The 23,935-nt window shown below is 36.3% G+C and overlaps 1 protein-coding gene across 11 annotated transcripts in view; it reads left to right on the forward strand.

The window, feature by feature from the left end:
• DLG2 (discs large MAGUK scaffold protein 2) overlaps positions 1–23,935 on the forward strand; it is a 2,039,030-nt gene that overhangs the window by 704,548 nt on the left and 1,310,547 nt on the right. The gene's annotated exons all lie outside the window — the stretch shown is intronic.

Below are 23,935 nucleotides of genomic sequence, written 5' to 3' on the forward strand. Positions count from 1 at the left end.
TTTGCTGTGCAAGAGCTTTTAAACTTAATTAGGTCCCATTTGTTTATTTTTGTTTTTATTCTCATTACTCTAGGAGTTGGGTCAAAACAGATCTTGCTGCGATTTATGTCAAAGAGTGCTCTGCCTATGTTTTCCTCTTAGAGACCTTACATTTACATCTTTAATCTATTTTGAGTTTATTTTTGTGTATGGTGTTAGGGAGTGTTCTAATTTCACTCTTTTACATGTAGCTCTGCAGTTTTCCCAGCAACACTTATTGAAGAGGATGTCTTTGCTCCATTGTATATTCTTGCCTCCTTTGTCATAGATTAGGTGACCATAGGTGTATCGGTTTATCTCTGGGATTTCTATCCTGTTCCATTGATCTGTATTTCTGTTTTTGTGCCAGTACCATACTGTCTTGATTACTGTAGCCCTGTATTATAGTCTGAAGTCAGGGAGCCTAATTCCTCCAGCTCCATTTTTTTTTTTTTTTTTCTCAAGATCGCTTTTGCTATCTGAGGTCTTTTGTGTTTCCATACAAATTGTAAATTTTTTTGTTCTAGTTCTGTGAAAATTGCCATTGGTCATTTGATAGGAATTGCACTGAAGTGTAGATTGCTTTGGGTAGTATAGTCATTTTCACAATATTGATTCTTCCAATCCAAGAACATGGTATGTCTCTTCATCTGTTTGTGTCGTCTTTGATTTCTTTCATCAGTATCTTATAGTTTTATGTGTACAGGTCTTTTGCCTCCTTAGGTAGGTTTATTCCTAGGTATTTTATTCTTTTTGTTGCAATGGTAAATGGGAATGTTTCCTTAATTTCTCTTTCTGATCTTTCGTTGTTAGTGTATAGGAATTCAAGAGATTTCTGTGCATTAATTTTGTATCCTGAGACTTTACTGAATTCATTGATTAGCTCTAGTAGTTTTCTGGTGGCATCTTTAGGATTTTCTATGTATAGTGTCATGTCATCTGCAAACAGTGAAAATTTTACTTCTTCTTTGCCAATTTGGATTCCTTTTATTTCTTTTTCTTCTCTGATTGCTGTGGCTAGGACTTCCAAAAGAGATCATTGAAGAAATCAAAGAGGAAATCAAAAAACACCTAGAAATGAATGACAATGAAAACATGATGACCCAAACCTATGAGATGCAGCAAAATCAGTTCTAAGAGGGAATTTTATAGCAATACAATCCTACCTCAAGAAAAAAGAAAAATCTCAAATCAACAACCTAACCTTACACCTAAAGCAACTAGAGAAAGAAGAACAAACAAAACCCAAAGTTAGTAGAAGGAAAGAAATCATAAATACCAGAGCAGAAATGAATGAAATAGAAAAGAAAAAAACAATAGCAAGAATCAATAAAACTAAAAGCTGGTTCTTTGAGAAGATAAACTAAATTGATAAACCTTTAGCCAGACTCATCTAGAAAAAAGTGGAGAGGACTCAAATCCATAAAATTAGAAATGAAAAAGGAGAAGTTACAACGGAGACCACAGAAATACAGAGGATCATAAGAGACTACTGCAAGCAACTCTATGCCAATAAAATGGACAACCCGGAAGAAATGGACAAATTCTTAGAAAGGTACAACTTTCCAAGACTGAACCAGGAAGAAATAAAAAATATGAACAGACCAATCACAAGTGATGAAATTGAAACTGTGATTAAAAATCTTCCAACAAACAAAAGTCCAGGGCCAAATGGCTTCACAGGCAAATTCTATCAAACATTTACAGAGGCGCTGACACCTATCCTTCTCAAACTCTTCCAAAATATTGCAGAGGGAGGAACACTCCCAAGCTCATTCTATGAGACCACCATTACCCTGCTACCAAAACCAGGCAAAGATATCACAAAAAAAGAAAATTACAGGCCAATATCACTGATGAACATAGATGCAAAAATTCTCAACAAAATACTAGCAAACAGAATCCAGCAAGACCTTAAAAGGATCATACACCATGATCAAGTGGGATTTATCCCAGGGATGCAAGGATTCTTCAGTATATGCAAATCAATCAGTGTGATACACCATATTAACAAATTGAAGGAGAAAAACCATATGATCATCTCAATAGATGCAGAAAAGGCTTTTGACAAAATTCAACACCCATTTATGATAGTAACTCTCCAGAAAGTGGGCATAGAGGGAACCTACCTCAACATAATAAAGGTCATATATGACAAACCCACAGCAAACATTATTCTCAATGGTGAAAAACCAAAAGCATTTCCTCTAAAATCAGAAACAAGACAAGGATGCCCACTCTCACCATTATTTTCTTTATTTTTTTAATTAGAAAAATTTAATAGCTTTTTACTTGAAAATTGACATTTAATGTTCCAAATAAATATTCTTAAAACAATCCCATTGATATTGGGAAACACCATATAGCACTGCAGAAAAATCATAGAAATTTCTGGACACGAGAGGCTAGTTGGTAAGCAGCTGAAATCAATTGGTCAGAACTAGAAGTGTCCAATTTTTGAGAGATTGACACTTCACCCAAAGTCTGGAAGATAAAGCTTTTCTCTTAAGAGGACCATTTCCTGTTTCCTTTGCAGAAAACAAGAGATTTATGGATTCTAGTACTGTCTTTTCAGTGAAAACCTTTTCTCTGAGACTTTTTTTTAGCTTTATATTTCATGAACTAGTTACTCTGACTCTTCTTCTTCTTCATTAATTTCTTTTCCCTGAGATCTCAAAAGATAATCAGCAATCAGACATTTTCACTCAATAAAAGGCAATCAGGGCCTTGCAAATTCAGTGTTTTGGGCAGAGACCAGTAAGTCTATAGGGTACAGAGCCCTCATCATGTGTCACTAAGAGTTTGAAGTACTTTGTTTTCCTTCTAGAAAAGTTAGTAATGTCAAGTAAAGGATTTTTAGATAAGTTTAAATGAGATATTCAATATACTCATATATTTGGTTTGTTCTATGTGTTATTGGTCTGTGATAGTTATGTAAAAGCACTATCATTCTTTTTTTAAAACAAAATATCTATGTTTTACGTATGTTATTTAATTTAATAGATGCACATTCTGGATACAAATCCCTTATCAAATTTTTGATTTGCAAATATTTTGTCCCATTTTGTGAGTTTTCTGTTTACATTTTTGGTGGTATCCTTTAAATCACAAAAGGTTTTAAACGTGATGATATCCAATTTACCTTTTTGTTGTTGTTGTTGCTTGAATTTTGGCGTTATATTTACGAAACTGTTTCCTAGTCCAAGGTCATGAAGATTTACCCTGTGTTTTTTTCCTAAGAGTTGTGTAGTTACAGATCGTACATTTGGTCTATTTTGAGTTGATTTTTGTGAATGGTGTGAGGTAGATATCCAACCTTATTCTTTGTATCTGCATATCCAGTTGTCCCAGCACCATTTGTTGAAAATCTTTCTTTCCCTATTAAATTATCTTGGAAAACTTATTGAAAATCAATTGACCATAAATAAAAGAGTTTATTTATGAACTTTCAATTCTATTCTATTTATTTCTGTGTCTCTCCTTATGCCAGTACCACACTGTATTGATTAATGTAGCTTTGTGGTAAGTTTTGAAATCATGAAATGTGAGAGCTACAACTGTGGTCTGCTTTTTTAACCTGTTGACCTTTCTGGGTTCCTTGCATGACCATATGAATTTTAGGATCAGCTTGTCAATTTTTTAAATAAAGGGGGAAAAAAGAGGCAACTGGAATTTTGAAAGGGATTGCATTGAATTTATATATCAATTGGGGGAGTATTATCATCCAAATACTGTTAAGAGTTTCAATCCATAAACATGAATATCTTTCCATTTATTTAGGTCTTCTTTAATTTCTTTCAGTGCTGTTTTGTAGTTTCACTGTACAAGTTCTCACTTATTTGACTACATTTATTACTAAGTATTTTATTATTTTTGATGCTATTGTAAATGGAATATTTTAAAATTTCATTTTTGGATTATTTATCATTAGTGTATAATAAATAATTGCTTTTATGTATATTGAGCTTGTATCCTGCAAACTTGCTGAACTTATTTATTAATTCTATTAATTTTTTTGTGTTGATCTCTTAAGATTTTCCATGTAAAATATGTCATCTGCAAATAGAGATAGGTTTACTTCTTCTTTTCCAGTCTGAATGCCTTTCATTTCATTTTCTTGCCTAATTGTGCTGGCTAGATTTTCAGTGCACTGTTGAATAGAAGTGGTGAGAGCAGACCTCCTTGTCTTGTTCCTGATCTTAGAGGGAACACATCTGTTCTTTTACTATTATGTATGGTGTTAGCTATGGGTAATTAATAAAAGTTTATTTCTTGCTCACATTCAAGTCCAGTAGGGCCAGCTGAAGTGAAATGGATAGGGAGAACTGCTCCAAATAGTCATTTAGTGATCGAAGATCTTCCTCCTCTAAGTCTTCAGAGTTCTCACTGCTTAACTGGGAGATGGGAAAATAGCAAGATGTTACATGGCAAATTTTTAAGGGCAAGGCCTAGAATAGTGGTGCATTCTTTCTCCTTTCATGCCAGAACTCAATAACAGAGACACACCTAACTTCAAGAAGGACCAGTAAATAGTACTAGTCCTAACACTAGCATTTAGTAGATAAGGTAACCAACCATCCTGGTTTGCCCAGGACTGAGGGGTTTCCTGAGATGTGGGACTTTTAATGTTAAAACTGGGACAATCCTGGACAAATCTGTACAGTTGGTCATACTAGTGACTCAGCTGGGATTTGAAACCATATCTGCCTTTAAAGACTTTATTATTTTTTTTTTACATTGCTTTCTATTAGGGAGGAAAAAAGTAAGTAGAGAGAAAGAAAAGCATTCATTTACTAAAATATAAGGTTGGAACAAGGTTAAGAGCATGGACTTTGGAGTAAGAATTTTTTTGTTTGAATATGGGGTTCAAATCTTGGCTCTGTTGTTTACTAGTTTTGTGAGCTGGGTGGTTATTTAAACTCTGTGTGCTTTAGTTTTCTTATCTTTAAAATGGTGTTAAAATTGTAATTACTACTTAGAGTTGCTATGAAGATTAAATAAACGAATATTTTTAAACCACTTGAAATAGTGCCTAGTATAAGGATTTGTTAAATAAATAAACTAGTGTTTATTAAATACCTACTGTGTGCCAAGCACTATGCTGTGTGTTGGAAGTACATCAACTAGTCAGAAACACATGACTTTAAGCATCAAAAAATTTGTGATCAGAAGGCAAAGTAGAACTTGAGCAAACAATGAGAAGTAGAATCATTTTATTAAAAAAGTCTCTTTGGGGGCAGTTGGATGCCATGAAAACATTTTATATTGTATCAGTTTCTTTACTTTCATTCCTTTATTCATTCAACAACATACTACCAACTACAGGCCAAAAACTGTTCTAGGTGCAGGAGTGGGGCATTCAGCAATGAAAAAGATAGACAATGTCATAGCTCTGTTGAAGCTTAAGCTTTCTGAGATAAAGAGACAATATCAAAGTAAACAGATAAATAATTGTAACAATCTCAGATTGTTGTAAGTGCCATAAAGGAAACACATTGGAAAGTGTGATATATCATAACTGAAGAAAGCATAGTCAGGAAAAATCTGTCTGAGAAGTGACATTTGAACCAAGATCTAGAGAATAGGAAGGAACCAGCCATATTAAGAGTTAGGGGGAAATTGTTCAAGCCTGAGGAAACCACAATTTCAAATTTTGTGGCAAAAAAGCAAACAAATAAAAAACAAACCCTGAACAATTTGGCCTTGCCTCATCTCCATGAGGTTCCTCTCAGAATCTCCTTTCCACTCCTTTCTCCATGTGATCTCTCCAGATGGGCTCTCCAGTTAGGTAACTGGGCATCTTACTTGGTGACTTACGTATCCCAAATGCACAAAACTGAAAGTTATCCTTCCTTATTTTATTTTTTTAAAATTTTATTTATTTATTTATTTATTTATGGCTGTGTTGGGTCTTCGTTTCCTTGCGAGGGCTCTCTCCAGTTGTGGCAAGCGGGGGCCACTCTTCATCGCAGTGCGCGGGCCTCTCACCATCACGGCCTCTCCTGTTGCGGAGCACAGGCTCCAGATGCACAGGCTCAGCAATTGTGGCTCACGGGCCCAGTTGCTCCGCGGCATGTGGGATCTTCCCAGACCAGGGCTCGAACCCGCGTCCCCTGCATTGGCAGGCAGACTCTCAACCACTGTGCCACCAGGGAAGCCCTATCCTTCCTTATTTTTTAAAAAATCTTTTTAGCCCAGTTTTATTGAGAAATAATTGACATACATCACTGTATGAGTTTAAGGTGTACAGCATGGTGGGTTGATTTACGTGTATTGTGAAATGATTACAATTGGTTTAGTTAACATCCATAATCTTATATAGATACAATAAAAAGAAAAAAAAATTCTCCTTGTGATGAGAACTGTTAGGATCTGCTCTCTTAACAACTTTCCTATATATCACACAACAATGTTAATTACAGTCATCATGCTGTACATTACATCCATAGTACTTATCTATTTTATAACTGGAAATTTGTGCCTTCTGACCACCTGCCTCCTATTCCCCCTCCCCTGACCCCTGCCTCTAGTAACCACAAATCTGATCTTTTTCCCTACGAGTTTGCTGGGTTTTTTAAAAATTATTATTAGATTCCACATATAAGTGAGATCATACAGTATATGTCTTTCTCTGTCTGACTTATTTCATTTAGCATAATCCCTTCAAGGTCTATCCATGTTGTTGCAAATGATAGGGTGTCCCCATTTTTATGGCTGAGTAATATTCCATTGACTATATATACTGCAACTTCTTTATCCATTCATCCACTGACGGACACTTAGGTGGTTTTCCTGTCTTGGCTATTGTAAATAATGCTGTCATGAACATGGAGGTGCAGATATCTTTTTGAGTTAGTGTTTTCATTTCCTTTGTATATATTCCCAGATGTAGAATTGCTGAATCATATGGTATTTCTCTCTTTAATTTTTTTGAGGATCCTCCATACTGTTTTGCAAAGTGGCTATACCAATTTACAATGCCACCAGTGGTGTACAACAATCCCTTTTCTCCACATCCTCACCAGCATTTGTTGTCCCTTGTCTTTTAGAAGATGGCCATTCTAACAGGTATGAGGTGATATATTCTTGTGGTTTTAATTTGCGTTTTCCTAATGACTAGTGTTGTGAGCATCTTTTCATGTACCTGTTTGCCATTCATGTGTCTTCTTTGGAAAAATTTCTATTCAGGCCCTTTGCCCATTTTTCAGTTGAATTATTTGGTTTTTTACTGTTGAGTTTTATGAGTTCTTTATATATTTTGGATATTAACCCCTTATCAGATATACGGTTTACAAATATTTTTTCCCATTCTGTAGATTGTCTTTTCACTTTGTTGATGGTTTCTTTTGCTGTGCAAGAGGTTTTTAGTTTGACATAGTCTCACTTGTTTTTATTTTGTTGCTTATGCTTTAGGTGTGATTTCCAAAAAAATCATTTCTAAGATCCATGTCAGGGAGCTTTTTTCCTATGTTTTCTTCTAGGAGTTTCATGATTTCAGGTCTCACATTTAAGTGTTTAATCCATTTCAAGTTAATTTTGGGGGGTGGTGTAAGATAGAGGTCAATTTTCATTCTTTTACATGTGAATATCTAGTTGTCCCAGTACCATTTATTGAAGAGACTGTCTCTTCTCCATTGAGTATTCTTGGCTCCCTTGTCAAATATTGGTTGACTGTTTTGTCATGCCTTCTTAAAGGCCTAGTCTGGGAATTGGGACAGTGTGTGTTACTTCTGTTGCATTGTATTAGTTAAAGACCGGACCAGCATTACTGTGGGAAGAGACTATACAAGGGCATAAATACTAGAAGGTGTGGTTCATTGGGAGAGGATTTTTAGAGGCTGACAACTATAGTCTGCCCTTTGGCCCCAAATGATCCATGTTCCTCCCACGTGCAAAATACCCTTTCCTCTAGCACAAAAGCCTCAATTTGGATATCATTAAAGCATCAGGCTTAGGTTTAAAGTCCAGGATTTCATCATCTATGTCAGGTGTAGGTACAAATAAGGCAACAAAAAATCTGAAGACCCATGAACCAGGGACGCAAGTTGTATTTTCCCCATGTACCCAACATAAAAGGTGAGACAGATAGGAGTACCATGATAGACACTCCCATTAAAAAAGCTGGAGTTGGGGAGTCACATAGCATTTAATAATTCTGAAATCAAGCTAGGGACGTCACCAATTCATTGTTCTGGGAGCAGAAATTGTATGTTGATTAGAGACCAGTTGTGCTCTTTAGGAGTACAGTAAGTCCCCTACATACAAACCTTCAAGTTGTGGACTTCAAAGATGTGAATACTCCCAGAGAAAGGACGAAGAGAGACAAGAGGAAGAAGAAGTAACTGAAGAACCAGAGAGATTCACTATGCAGGAAGTGGCAAGGGAATTTTCTTTATTTGAGGAGGCACTGTTAGTTTTTGAGGCACAGGACCTGAACTTAGAATGGTACACGAAGGTTGCAGCAGCCGTTTAGAATGCAATCCATTGCTACCGTGTCATTTATGATGAGAAAAAAAGAGCTACTACCCAGGCATCACTAGATCATTTTTTCAAGAGGGTAGATAGAATTGAATCCAGCAAGGAACCAGAACCTGTGCCATCATTGTCAGGTGTGAGTGAAATTACAGCTTGCCCTCTGTCTCCTACTGCTGACGATCCTTCAGCTCTACCATCTCCCACCTCCTCTCCCTCCTCCAGTCAGTATCTCTTCTTGCCTGTTCACTCGATGCCAGCCCCTGTATGCCAGCTGTTGTACTGTACTACTATATTTTTAAGGTACTGTACTGTAAGATTAAAAATATTTTCTTTATTTTTTGTGCTTGTTTGTTTTTTTATGTATTATTTGTGTGAAAAGTTTTATAAACCCATTACAGCACAGTACTATATAGCCTATTGTGTTAGTTGGGTACCTAGGCTAACTTTATTGGATTTATGAACAAATTGGACTTAGGAATGCACTCTCTGAATGGAACTTGTTCATATGTAGGGGACTTACTGTAGTTCTCTTCAGTCTTTCTTATTTTTCCCCAATTTTTTTATTGCCTTTATTTTTTTATTTTTTTAAACTTATTGAAGTATGATTCACATGTCATTCACCAATTTTAAGTATATAAATTGATGACTTTTGACAAATGAATGCAGTCTACATGTCTACCACAATAAATATGACCATAAACATACCACTCACTGTTCTTAAACTATTTGTCGTATCTACTCAATATTTTGCAATTAAACTATGTGTATTTATAATTATTACATCTTTTTTTTTTAATTTAAAGTTATAGGCGTATATAAAATAAAAGTACACCTTATTCCACTCCCTGATCTGCTCCCCAGAGTTAGCTCTTAAGAACTATTGGGAAGCCTCAAACAAATACTTTACGTCTTTTTTTTTTTTTTTTTTAATTTGGCCACATGACATGGCTTGTGGGATCTTAGTTCCCTGACCAGGGATTGAGCCTGGGCCCTTGGCAGTGAAAATGTGGAGTCCTAACCACTGGACGACCAGGGAATTCCCATGTCTTCTTAAGATAAATGATATTGTATTATATATATTTTGATTAAAAACTTGATTATATCATCTATTATATATACACATATACATACATATATATATATACGCATAGATACATACCTATTTTTCTCTATTAGCACTAAATATATATCGTTTTCTAAAGAGTAACACTGATTCTCTTATTTATGTCTTTTCTTTTTTTCTTTTTTTTTTTTAACTTGGGGTATAGTTGTTTTACAATGTTGTGTTAGTTTCTACTGTACAGCGAAGTGGAGTTCCCTGTGCTATACAGCGGGTTTTCATTAGTTATCTATTTTATACATATTTTAGTGTATATATGTCAATCCCAATCTCCCAATTCATCCCACTCCCCCTTCCCCCCTTGGTGTCCATATGTTTGTTCTCTATATCTGTGTCTCTATTTCTGCCTTGCAAACTGGTTCATCTGTACCATTTTTCTAGATTCCACATATATGCATTAATATATGATATTTGTTTTTCTCTTTCTGACTTACTTCACTCTGCATGACAGTCTCTAGGTCCATCCACGACTCTACAAATGACCCAGTTTTGTTCCTTTTTATGGCTGAGTAATATTCCATTGTATATATGTACCACATCTTTATCTTATCTCTGTTATCTGGACTTCTGGATCTGTTTTTGGGGTTATCTTTCTTCCTAAATAATGGCCTATGTTTACAGCTAAGTAGCTTTCTTATCTTCTTTTTGCCTGTAAGAATTCTCTGTTCCTTTCAGTCTAAGCTCATATAATTCTTTTAAAAACTTTGTGTCTTCCTGTGTATCAGAGTATAAAAGTACTTTATGAGACAGAACCATAAATCTCTGAGATAGGCTCCTTTCAACTTCGGGCTCAGAGTTGCTATGGGACAACATCCTTAAGAGACTTAGAAGCTGTCTTTTCTAGCTGAGAAAGTCTACCCAGAATGGCCTCAAATTTTTCTGAGGTATAATACCTTTGATCTAATCTCTTTTCTAAGTCCATGTTTTATTGTCAGTGCTCTGGCTTTGTTTTTTGATCTGAAGCCATTCTTTACTCTAGAGCCTTGCTGGCTGGTGAACTAGGATTGAGGAACACTTTTCTTTTCCAAGCTAGAAAGTCCTGGATTGGTAATATCTCTTGTAGATTTTACTTGGAAACTCAACATTTCCTTCATTGGTTGGTTGTTGTAGTACTTATTAATACAAAGTTAAAAACAAAAAACAGTTGACACTTTCAGTATTCTTCCTGGAAATCTCTTTAGCCAAATAGATAAGTTCATTTTTTATATTTTCTATTTTTCATGTTGATACAGAGATGATGTTAAAATTTCCACTTTAATATAACACAAACAGCCTTTTCTCCAGCCTCCAATAACAATGTCTTCCCTTTCCTCCCAGACTTCATTAACCATCTGCTATAGGCCCTTCTAGTTTCTGCTTGCCACCCAGTTCCAAACCCAGTGCTATATGTTAGGTTTTAGTTATGGCAGGATCCACTTCCAGATATCAATTCCTATTTTGGTTTTTTTATTGCTATGTAATAAAACATCCCAAAACTTAGTGGCTTAAAGCAACAATTTATTATTATCTCTCATTTTTCTGTGGGTTAGTTAGGCTCAGCTGGGAAATTCTTCTGTGGTCTTGTTTGGGGTGTCTTAAGAAGCTGTATTCAGATGGTATCCAAGACTGAACTCATCTGGAAATTTGACTGGGGTGTTGGGATGACTGAGCCAGAATTCTTACCTAGAGACTCATAGCTCCCCAAAGCAGAAGCTGACAAGATTTCTTAAGGTTTAAGCTCAGACTGGCATAAGGTAACTTCTGACATATTACATTAGTTGAAGCAAGCCATAGACAGTCCAGGTTCAGTGTGGAAGGGGACTACAAGGGGTTTGAATACCAAGAAACAGAGTTTATTGGGGGCAATCTTTGGAGACTAGCTACCACACATGCTGTGACTTAAGTCTCCAAAAGTTTACTCTAATTGCTGTGGAGAGAATGGATTTGGGGGGACACTATTGACTAGTATAAATGAGAGATAATTGTGGCTTATTACAGAGGAGGTAATGGAGAGATGGAAAGGAGTAAACCGTTCAAGGTATATTTAGAAGTAGATTTGAAAGGGCTTGATGTATTGGTCATGAGGGATGAATAATAGGGAGAAATCAGAGGGTGATTTCTCACTTTTTAGGGATATGCAACAGATTGAAAGTTGGGTGTCATTTACTGAGATGGGTTAGACTGTGGTAGACAGAGGCTTAAAGCATTGACAACCAATAGTTCTGTTTTTGATTTAAGTATGAGAGATATATGACATGTTAAGTGAAACATATAAGTAAAGATTTCAAATAAAGAGGTAAACACACACATCTGTAGGTGAGGAGAAGAAGGCCAGGGCTGGAGGTACATATTTCATAATCATCAGCTATACATGATATTTAAAACCATGAGATTCTAAATGAAATCACCTAGGAAGAAATACAGGTGAGGAAGAAAAGAGAGCCCAGAATTGAGCTTAGGAACTCCAATGTTTAAAGGTCAAGAGGGGGAAAAGGAGACAGGAAAGAAGACTGAGAAGAAGTGTAGAGTGAGGTATGATGACAGTCAAAAGAGTGGGGATCACAGAAGCCAGAGAGGAAACTGTTTTCATATGTAGCAATGGGTTAGCTGGTTTAAATCTGCTGATAAGTCTGTAAAATGAAGACAGAGAGATGTCCATTGGATGTCTTAAGTGACTACCTCATTTCATCCTAATAAGTTGTTCATTGATATGTATTATTTTTATGTATTCATTATATAGTTATTTATTTATTCTACATTAGAATGTAAGCAGGCAGGGACTTCTTTCTGTTTTGTTTATTGTTGTACCACACCACCTAAAATTGTACCTGGCATATAATATGTGCCATTCATTCATTTAATCATTCAACAATCCTAAGAAGTTAATATAATTATTTTCACTTTATAGAAAAGAAAACTTGAAGATCAGAAATGTCAGATTCACACGGAGACTAACTTTGATAACCATGTTTCATATCCAGATATCTGAATCTGAAGTCTCCTGTTATTTTCACTAAACCATCACCATCTACTAGGAATGTTCTGTCATGTGATCATAGGTTAACTGGGAAGGTTTTGTGGTTAACTGTTGGGTATATTTTTAAAAGGCATCGTGATAGTAATTGTTGTTTGATTCAGTCTGTGATTGGAATGATAAAATCGGTATTTGCTTCTGTGGAAGTTCTTTCTATCTTAAAATGCAACTGTTCTTCAAAACAACATTAATATGCACATTTAAAAATTTGCATATGATTTACATGTTGATCAATTCATTTTGCACTTCAAGTAACAGGGAAAATGTTCACATAAGTAATACATTAAATGATATAACCAAAACTGTCTTTTAAACATATGAATTGCAAAATAACAGATAATTTAACCTAGTGTATGTATCTTTTTAAATGCATCATTTTTTAAAGGTCCATACACATAACATGCCAGAGACTTTACTTAAAATGATGATATATGTTAGTTGATTTACTTGGTTCCCTTTGACTTCCAATTAGTTTATTCTGTATGGAGACCTAGAGACAGGATAGCAGATAAGGGAAGGAGTTAACTAGAGGCTGACAGAAAGAGAGAAAAATGAGGGGAGAAAGAAAGAGGGATAGGGTAGCAGAGAACAGAGGAGGATGAGGAGAAAACAGGGAGGACATTGAAGGGAAGTGAGGAAGAGGAAGAAAGATTCTGAGAGCATTCAGGTACCTGAGGATATGCAGTCCTTGGAATGATGAAAAGAGATTCTGGAATGTGCGGAGGGCCTCTTCCTTCCCGTGTACCTGAGATCACCAATATAAACCCAAAAAGATAGATGTATTTTGTATATACTTTATGCTATGCTAGGTGCTGTGCCAGCCACTTTATATGTATTATCTTTATGTATCCTCTCTCCTCATTCAAGAACCTGCAAAATTATTTATACATATATATCTCTCCATTAAACAGATGAATGATGATGATAATAGTGGTGATGGCTAAAATGTATTTAATTTAGAACATATTTAGTAATTTAGTACTTAGTACATGTTGGGACTATGTTCATTATAATTAACCCAATGATGTTGGTACTATTAGATACATAGGTAACAAAACTGAGTCATGTAACCTTATCTGAGATCATACAGTGAGTGAGTGGTGGAATGGGAATCTTAAGACTGATCTGATTCCAAATTCCTGTTCTTAACATCAAGTCACACATAATTCATAGGAATATACATACTTCTATCCCTTACCGCCCTGCTATTTACATATCTTGGCCAATTTTTGCCCATGCATGTGCACTGAGTCATGGGATGAATTTGATGGTAGTGAAACGTAGCAAGATTGGCAGAGTCTGTATACACACACACATGCATGCATACATACATACACACAAACACACCTTCCCCTTGATGATCCCAAAACTTCAGGGATACTCAGTATTACTCTTCCATTCTAAATCTCAGGGACCATTTATTTACATTCTTTTCCTACTACTCACAACTTTTCTGTAAGAATGGCATTTGAGCTGGTGGATAGGTAGAGCTGCAGAAAACTTCTCTGACCTTTCTTTTTCTTTTTTTTTAAACTTTGTATTTTATATTGGTGTATAGTTGATTAACAGTGTTGTGATAGTTTCAGGTGTACAGCAAAGTGATTCACTTGTACATATACATGTATATATTCTTTTTTCAAATTCTTTTCCCATTTAGGTTGTTACATAATATTGAGCAGAGTTCACTGTGCTATACAGTAGGTCCTTGTTGCTTATCCATTTTAAATATAGCAGTGTGTACATGTCAATCCCAAACTCCCTAACACTTCCCCCCACCCTTCCCCCTTGGTAACCATAAGTTTATTCTCTAAGTCAGCCGTCTCCAACCTTTTTGGCACCAGGGACCAGTTTCATTGAAGACAATTTTTCCACAAACGTGGTGGGGGGATGGTTTTGGGATGATTCAAGCACATTACATTTATTGTGCACTTTATTTCTATTATTATTACATTATAATATGTAATGAAATAATTATACAGCTCACCATAATGCAGAATCAGTGGGAGCCCTGAACTTGTTTTCACTTGCCACTCTGATATGGTTGTGATATGAATCTGCAAGCAATTGATTTATTATGGTCTCTGTGTAGTCAGACCTCTCTGCTAATGATAATCTGTATTTGCAGCCACTCCCCAGCACTAGCATCACCGCCTCAGCTCCACCTCAGATCATCAGACATTAGATTCTCATAGGGAGCATGCAACCTAGATCCCTCGCACACACAGTTAACAGTAGAGTTTGTGCTCTTATGAGAATCTAATGCTGCCGCTGATCTGACAGGAGGCAGAGCTCAGGCAGTGATGTGAGCAATGGGGAGCAGCTGTAAATACAGATGAAGCTTTGCTCACACACCTGCTGCTCACCTCCTGCTGTGTGGCCAGTTCCTAACAGGTCACGGACCAGTACCGGTCCATGGCCTGGGAGTTGGGGACCCCTGCTCTAAGTCTGTGAGTCTGTTTCTGTTTTGTAAATAAGTTCATTTGTATCATTTCTTTTTAGATTCCACATATAAGTGATATGATATTTCTCTCTCTCGGTCTGACTGACTTCACTCAGTATAACAATCTCTAGGTACATCAATGTTGCTGCAAATGGCATTATTTCATTCTTTTTAATGGCTGAGTAATATTCCATTGTAAATATGTACACCGCCTTTATAGTGCTCCGGACAGGGGCATTTGTTGTATGGCCATGTGAAGTAAAATGGGTTTTAGAGCAAAAGTTGAGCTGTTCGTTTCCTGCTTGTGGCTGTTAGGAACATCTAGAACTTGTCTCTTTGAAGCCACCCAGCCCCAATAGTCAAAGTACGGGTTCAGCCTTCATACCTCAAACCTTGTTTGTTAAGAAGAAATAGTGAAATAATGGGAATATTGTGGACTTTGAATCCTTATACATCATGCATTAGCTGGTGATCCTGGACAAGTTAATAAACTCCAGGAACCTCAATTTTAACATCTATAAAGTAGAGATAATAATACCTACCAAGCAGGGTTATTATGAGAAGCAGAGATAATTCATGTTAAGCATTTACGATAGTGCCGTGTTTATAGTAGAAACCCAGTTAGGTGTGAGTCGTCTTTATTATTGGAAGGTTGGGTTTCCACATCTTTATAGTCCCTCCTAATCCCATGGTGCTGAAGCTGGGAGTCTAGTAAGATGCATAGGGAAAGGAAGGAATGACATGCTATACTTGTACCCTGCTGATGGCAGTATAAATTTGTATAACTACTTCAGAATATAGTAGATGAAGATAGCCATAAAAATGTTCAAGCCCCATTGACCCAGGAATACCACTTCTGGAAATTTATCTTTAGGAAATAATTTAAAAAGAGAAGAAAGCTATAAGAACAAAACTATTTATACAGCAATATTTATTAGAATGTTATTTATAATAGTAAAAAAATTAGAAACCTCTAGAGACGTGATTCAGTAAATTATAATACATCAAATGAGGATTTTTCTTAGGAAGAATTAGAATAGGGAATTCTATTTGTTATATAATGTTAAGTGAAAAATAAAAATGATATATGCATTTTGGTTATACTATAAAATAATATGCATATTGAATAAGCCTTAAAAGGAATGCAGAAAAATGGAGAAGTTTTGTAGTGTGATAGGATTAAAAAAGCAATGTTTAAATTTTGTTTTAAATTTGTTTAAAAATAAAATCCATTTGTTCATGAATAAATATTTATGGGATACCTACCATTTACTAGCTACTATTCTAGAAATAATGAATACCTCAGTGAACAAAACAGGCAAAAAAAGTTGAAAACTTATACCTAGTGTTTTCAGAGTGCATTGTAAACTTTTCAAAGTATTATTATGTTCACATTAACATTTGAATTTTCAACTAAATTTTTTAAAATTATGCAACATTGGAAACATACAAAGAAACATGGAAAACAACACAATACCCGTTCACGTACTTAGGAGGCAGAGCTAACAGATGTTAATATTTCTCATTCACTTCCCAGCTCCACTTCTAAGAAAAATAAAAAATAAAAAACAGGCTTAGCAAAAGCTGAATCCCTTCATTCCTTTCACCTTCTTTCCTACCCAAAGTTACTCCTAATGTAGTTACGTATCATACCTATTTACATTTTCATTTTTTTCTACATATATATATATAAAACCATGAACAATATATATTATTTTGTTGGTTTTAAAACTTTACATAAATGGTATCATGTAGTGTTTATCCTTATGTAATAATTTTTATTTCACTCATTTTTACTGTTCCACAGTATTGCAATGAATGACTAAACAGTTTATCCTCCTACTGATTGTTTCCAATTTTTGCTATTATGCAGAATTCTTCAGTGAACATTTTTATGCACAACTCCTTGTGCAATTGTGCCAGAGTTTCTAGGGTTTATGCGTAAAAGTGAAATTCCTGAGTGGTGGATGTGTGCATCTTCAATTTTAAAGCATACTGCCCAGGTGCCTTCACAAATGGTTTTAACAAGTGACACTCCCAACAGCAATGTGTATTCCATGGCGTCCTCACCAATACTTAAATCATTTTTACCTGCTTGAAACGTGGCATCCTCCTTTTTCTTTTAATCATTTAATCTTTCTTGGCTTGGGAAAAAATAAAGACAGGGTCCATGCTCAAGTCCAGTATAAGTAATTGGTGAAGGACCCTGTTCCTAGGCAGATGGAAGGCCTCATCTTTGGAACTAGAAATAAGCCATGGAGAGCACTTTGAAGGAGGCTTACTATTGACAGTAATTTCAGTGGATTCTCATGCCTTGTCAAGTTTCCTAACATGTGCCTAATGAGGTTATGGGTATTGAATGAAATGTCAGGTGTCTGATTCACAATAGGAGATTAGTTAGTGTTGCTTCCTTTTCCTTCCCAATTAAGAAAGTTCTCAGGGGACTTCCCTGGTGGCACAGTGCTTAAGAATCCGCCTGCCAATGCAGGGGACACAGGCCCAATCCCTGGTCCGGGAAGATCCCACATGCCGTGGAGTAACTAAGCCCATGTGCCACAGCTGCTGAACCTGTGCTCGAGAGCCTGCGAGCCACAACTACTTGAAGCCCACATGCCTAGAGCCCGTGCTCCACAACAAGAGAAGCCACCGCAATGAGAAGCCCGCGCACCACAATGAAGAGTAGCCCCCGCTCACCGCAACTAGAGAAAGCCCGTGCGCAGCAACGAAGACCCAACACAGCCAAAAATAAATAAATTAATTAATTAAAAAAAAGTTTTCAGGGTAATACACTAAATAACGCTCTTTGCTCATGTGTGTCAATGTGCTTAGATGGATGGTCTCTAACTTTGGCATGCATCAGAATCACCTGCAGGGTTTGTTAAGGCACAAGCTGCTGAATCAGTTTTTGATTCAGTAGGTCTGGTGTGAGGCCTGAGAGTTTGCATTTCTTGTAAGTCCTCAAGTGATGTTGCCCTTCCTGCTGGTCTGAGAACCATACTTTGTGAACCACTATTCTATATGTATCAGTAAGAATGTTATGTCAGTGCTGCATGGGGGTTGGAGGATGGACCATGCAACTGATTAACTTGGTGATATTCCTCTCTATATAATATTGGGGCTCCCCTGAATATCCCTATGCTTTATTGAGGTGACAATTCCTGTAGCAATGGGACAGTGTCCTACCTTCCTTCCTCACTCAGCACATTTGTGGAATGATTCATGAAATCACAAACGGATTGAACTTTTTTTACTTCTTTCTGCCTGTCTGACTGATTACAAATGAGCTAAAATAAGCAGGAGATTTAGGGCAGTTTTTGCTGATAGGGAGCTGCTTGGCAATGGGAGCCATCTAGGGGAATGGGCAGGGGTTGCAGGGTATTCTTAGTTTAATTTAAGGTCATCCAACTTGCTCCCTTTTCCACCACCTTACCTTCTCTTCAACATCTTCAAACTCAGACATTCAGTGCTTTCTTTTTCTTTGAACTGTTGACTAGGATTGTTTTCCACATAAATTCAGGAACTTCACGACCATGCAAAAAGGAAGCAAGATGGAATTCTGGGGATCTGCCCACTTGAGTAGGTGCAAGTTTTAGACCAATTTTTTCTGTGCTTTCTATTTAAAACTTTTTGTTAATAAAAATATAATTGAAATATATTCATGTATGTAGAAAATATATTCATAAGCATATACTTCCTAGGAAGTATTTTTTAATGGACACTAGGTATAAGTTGTTAATTTAGGAGCTCTGTATAGGGTACACTTCAAATAAAATATCACAGATTTTTAACAACAAAAATAAAATCAGTATTTTGGCATGGTATTAGATGTTGTTATAAATAGAAGATATAGTACAAAGGACTTCTAACATTGCAAAAAGCACTGCAAAAAGATGAGGTGGAGTAAGGTCCTTGAGGGCAAAGGCTGTCTTTCTTATTTTTTTTTTTCAGTTTTATTGAGATATAGTTGACATGTAACACTTGTGCTAATTTAAGGTGATTTGATATATGTATATATTGCAAAATGATTACCATGATAAGTTTAATTAACATCCATCACCTGACATAGTTATAGTATTTTTCCTTTTGATGAGAACTTTTAGATCTACTTTGTTAACAACTTTCGAGTACACAATACAGTATTGTTAACCATAGTCACCATACTGTATATTATATCCTCAGAACTTATTCATCTTATAACCAGAGGTTTGTAGTCTTTAACCTTCACTCGTTTCCCGCATCACCACCGCCTGCCTCTGGCAACCACCAATCCATTCACTGTTTCTATGAGTTTGTTTTTTTTAGATTCCACATATAAGTGAGATCATACAGTATTTGTCTTTCTCTGTCTGACTTATTGCACTTAGTATAATGCCCTCGAGGTTCATCCATGGTATCACACATGACAGGATTTCATTCTTTTTTATGGCTGAATAATATTCCATTTATCTGTCAATGAACGCTTAGATTGTTTCCATATCTTGGCTACTGTAAATAATACTGCAGTGAACAATCCAAGTGTCCAAGTATTTGTCTTTCTCTTTTTTTTATGATTTATGTAATCAAAGAAATCTCCCTGCAGTTCTTTTTTGTTAACTTTTTATTTTATGTTGGAGTATATCCGATTAACAATGCTGTGATAGTTTCAGGTGCACAGCAAAGCGACTCAGCCATACATATATTTGTATCCATTCTCACCCAGACCCCCTCCCATCCAGGCTGCCACATAACATTGAGCAGAGTTCCCTGTGCTATACAGTAGTTGTCTCTCTTTCTGACTTATTTCAATTAGACAGTGCCTTTGAGGTCCATCCATGTTGTTGCAAATGACAGGATTTCCTTCTTTTTTATGACGAATAGTATTCCATTGTGTGTGTGTGTGTGTGTATACAACCCAACTTCTTTATCCATTCATCCATCAATGGACACTTAGGTTGTCTCCATTTCTTGGCTATTGTACATAATGCTGCAATGAACATGGGGGTGCAGATATCTCCTCTATATAGTGATTTCATTTTCTTTGGAGTTGTACCCAGAATTGGGATTGCTAAATCACATGGTAGTTTTATTTTGAATTTTTTGAGGAACTTCCATACTGTTTCCATAGTGGCTACGCTACTTTACATTCTCACCAGCAGTGCATAAGAGTTCCCTTTTCTCCATGTCAATGCCTACAATTCTCATTTCTTGTGTTTTAGATGATAGCCATTCTAAAAGGTGTGAGGTGATACCTCATTGTGGTTTTAATTTTCTTTGTATCTATCTTACTTTTTAACAACCTCAGGTTAAGGTAATCCCTGGCATAGAGCAAGTGTTAAAGAAATGAATGAAAAGTAATGATAAGGAGTGTCAGAGTAATACAATGAAAAGACAAGTGTTATGAAGTCCCTCAGATGTTGTTTTAAATCCTGATTTTACTGTCTGGATGTTTTTGGACAACTGTCTTAATCTTTCTGAAACCTAGTTTTCTAGTTTATTAGACAAAGACTGGGTCCTCTTCCCCGTCTAAGATCGTTGTGGTGGAATTTAAATGAAAACCAGTGACTGGCACATCGGCACTCAAATAATATTGATTCACCCCACTCCAGCCCTGCCAATTTCCTAACAAAAAAAGCACAGTATTAAAATTGGTAAATCTATGGCTAATCCGACCTGTATTTTCAGACTTCCTAGTACAATTATTAATTAGCAATTCCCTTACAGGAATCCTGTAAAATTCATCCATATTTTACAGAGATAATGAGAAAACAGAGCTTAAATATTCTGTGTAACTGCCTCAGGGTAAGTCAGTGGAGGAAAAACTAAGAGCTGGATTTCTGAGTTCAGAATTCCTGCTCCTCTGTCTTCTTTATTCTCAGACTGTGAAGCCAAACTGTAACTCTGGATTCTATTTTAGCAGCAGAGGTGATTTGGGGGCCTAGAGAAGTATAAGGTCATTTGAGTTTTTGTTACTCAGTTTTATATTTTTCCAGTGTAAATGGGAGAAGAGGTAACCAGACATCAGCATAAATTACTCTTTGCTGTGACATATAATCACCTTATCATTATATCTGTATTCACTGATGAGATAACATTAAAAATGTATTCAATGTAATAGCTTTTGAAATGGATGATTGTTTCCCAGAGAAGCTTTGGTGCTGAAAAACTGTATGTACTAGGACAAATCATTACATATTAATAATAACAACAGCAATAGAGATAGCATTTATTGTAGAACTCCCAGACGCAGGCTATTGTGCTATAAGCTCTTTATATGCATTACATACATTGCTCCCCAATTATATACATTTCTCTGAAGAAAATTCTATTTTTGTCCCCATTTTACCCATGAGAAACTAGAGCCTTAGAAAGTTTAAATACATTACCTAAATTCATACTTGTCAAAAAGCCAACTCAGAAAGATTAGAATGTGGACGGTCTACCTCCAGAGCTGGAGCTCTAAACACTAACCCTATAGATATTTATTGAGTGTCATCTTTATTTTAGGCCCTAAGGATAGAGGAATTACCAAAATAAAAGACCCATGCCCTCTGGGAATTGAAACCTGGCTCTAAATATAGAATATGTAGCCCAGAGTGAACATGAGACAATGTTTTCTAAATAATGTTCCATGGAACAAGGGTGTCTTCAGTTTTTGTTTTTAAAATGGAAATAGCAATCCTAACTCTAATAACTTTGGGAAACTCTGCATGCAGTTATTCCTCTCTTAGAGACGTACATTACATATTATTATATTAAAGTCAATGCAAAGGTCTGCTATTTAAAATATTAACATTTTCTAAAATTATTTGAAAACAAACTTTTTTCCGCAAATCATTTCTATGAATACCCATCAGGACACCAGTATTCTGTGAAACATAGTTTAGGAAACGCTGGGCTAGAAAAATTCTTTAATATTTAATCCCTTTGTTTTTTCTGGAAAAAAAAAAATAAGGGGGGCTATAATCCTTGGTGTTCATGTTTTCCTGCACTCCAAACTCATACAGTGTGTATTAGAGCAGCTCAGCTGTGAGTTTATAGTCTCTATTTGTTTCTCCAAAAAATGTTTGTGATGTGCCTCATGATTGACAGCGCTCCATGCTCGTTCTTTACGCTCGGCCTCTCTTCCCTCTGTAGCTATCTTTCTTGAAAGTGTAGCTCTCTCCATTATGTCACCCTCCATTGTTCCCACAGTGTGCTCATGCCAGGTCCAAATGTGTGGTAAGGGCTGAAAAGAAGGAAGTTGTGGAGGTTTACAAGGGTTGTCCCAACAGGCAAAGAAAATTTCAAGGAATTTATAGCATTGGGAATAAGAATAGGAAAGAGTAGAGCTGTTTACCTTAAAGATTGTTGGTGAACGAATAGAAGAAAAGGCAGAAGTTTACTCAGATGGGAAAAGGTCTGTCTCAGGGGATGAGGGCTGGCAAGTGGGCTCTGGTGGGTAGTTAACCTTTTTCTTTGTTTGGCTTCATGGAGTTCTCAGAATAGATTTGGAGTTCAAACTTTTAGTTTGGAAAAACTAAAGGGAATGATTTGTTTTCTTTATAACATATGATCAAACATTATCTGTTGGTCTGTTATTTTCGAAGCAAAGACTTCTATTTGAAACAGTTATTTAATTGTTAGAAATGTTTCCACTGCCCTCTATAAAGGCCTCCCTAAAATTATAGATCTTAGGAATATCTAATGCTGTTTCTTTCCAGAGATGCGTATTTATTATTTTCTGCAAAAAGGTGTGCCTTTCAACCTGTGTGTTCTATTTTATAAACAGTAAAATGCTAAATTAACACATGATAAGTGCTGAAATAAAAGTCTGCCCTTTCCCTTTATACCCTCTTTGACAAATAAGTACATAACTCTGTGCACATTGTTTCTGAGAAGTCCTTAGCCATTTGGAAGTCCAGAGAAGCCACTCGACTTCAGGAAGAACCTGAAGTTTGTTCTGTGCGAAAAGCAATTATTTTTTTGCCTCTAAGATGGACTTTAACTCAGGAGATCACAAGCGTATGCTGCTTCTGGACCCGAATCAACCTTCCATTATCTTAGTTTGATTTCCTAACAACCCACTATGGTAAGAATAACTAGTCCCTTTTTGACGATGAGAAAAGTCGGTCTCAGAGAAGCAAAATAACATACTGAGAGGTGATACTGTCAGTGTGCAAACCCCGTGTGGTCTAAGTCCCTATCCTACAGGATGTGTGTAAAAGACTTAGAGCAACGCCTGGCATGTAGTAAGGATGAGATGAATGCTGGTTTCCATTCCATTTTGTTCACATTTGTTATCCTATGTGCAGTAAATTAACATTCTGCCGTAGTGAGGCTCAGACGTTGAACAGATATTGGCTGCCTCTGCCCACTGACATGAATTCATTAGCTCGGTAAGTTCAGGAGCTTCAGCTTGCTGAGAAGGAAAGGGGTAGGGCAGGGGGCACTCTGCGACGTAGTGGAGAATCAATCACACACTCTTTCTTTTTTTCCCCTTAGTGAATCTAAGTAGAGAAGGCTTTCAAACACCTTCCCTGGGAGTATGGGTTCAATGAGAACAAACTGATAAAATCTTACTATAGCTCAATTTGAAAAGTATGACTTTCGTTCATTAAAAAGCTCAGTTCAACATTCCAATTAAGCAAAATATATGCCTTACATTTACCATACAGTTCTTGTGCTTCATCTTTAGATGATATGCCTTGGCACAGATGAGGCTTTGGGAAACAGACGGTAAAAGCTGGTGAGGTTGCTGAGCAAAACTGCCATTAGCAGTTTAATCACTTGTGTTAAATGCCATGGATATAATCCAAAGTGGGGAAAAATTGCTTTCTGGAGTGCTGGACTTCAGCAGTTTCGTAAGCTTAAGAAATTTGCTCTCAGCAGAGTATTTGGATTTCAGTCGTAA

Source organism: Balaenoptera musculus, chromosome 8 (genome assembly GCF_009873245.2).
Source record: "Balaenoptera musculus isolate JJ_BM4_2016_0621 chromosome 8, mBalMus1.pri.v3, whole genome shotgun sequence".
In the NCBI taxonomy this organism is placed as follows: domain Eukaryota; kingdom Metazoa; phylum Chordata; class Mammalia; order Artiodactyla; family Balaenopteridae; genus Balaenoptera; species Balaenoptera musculus.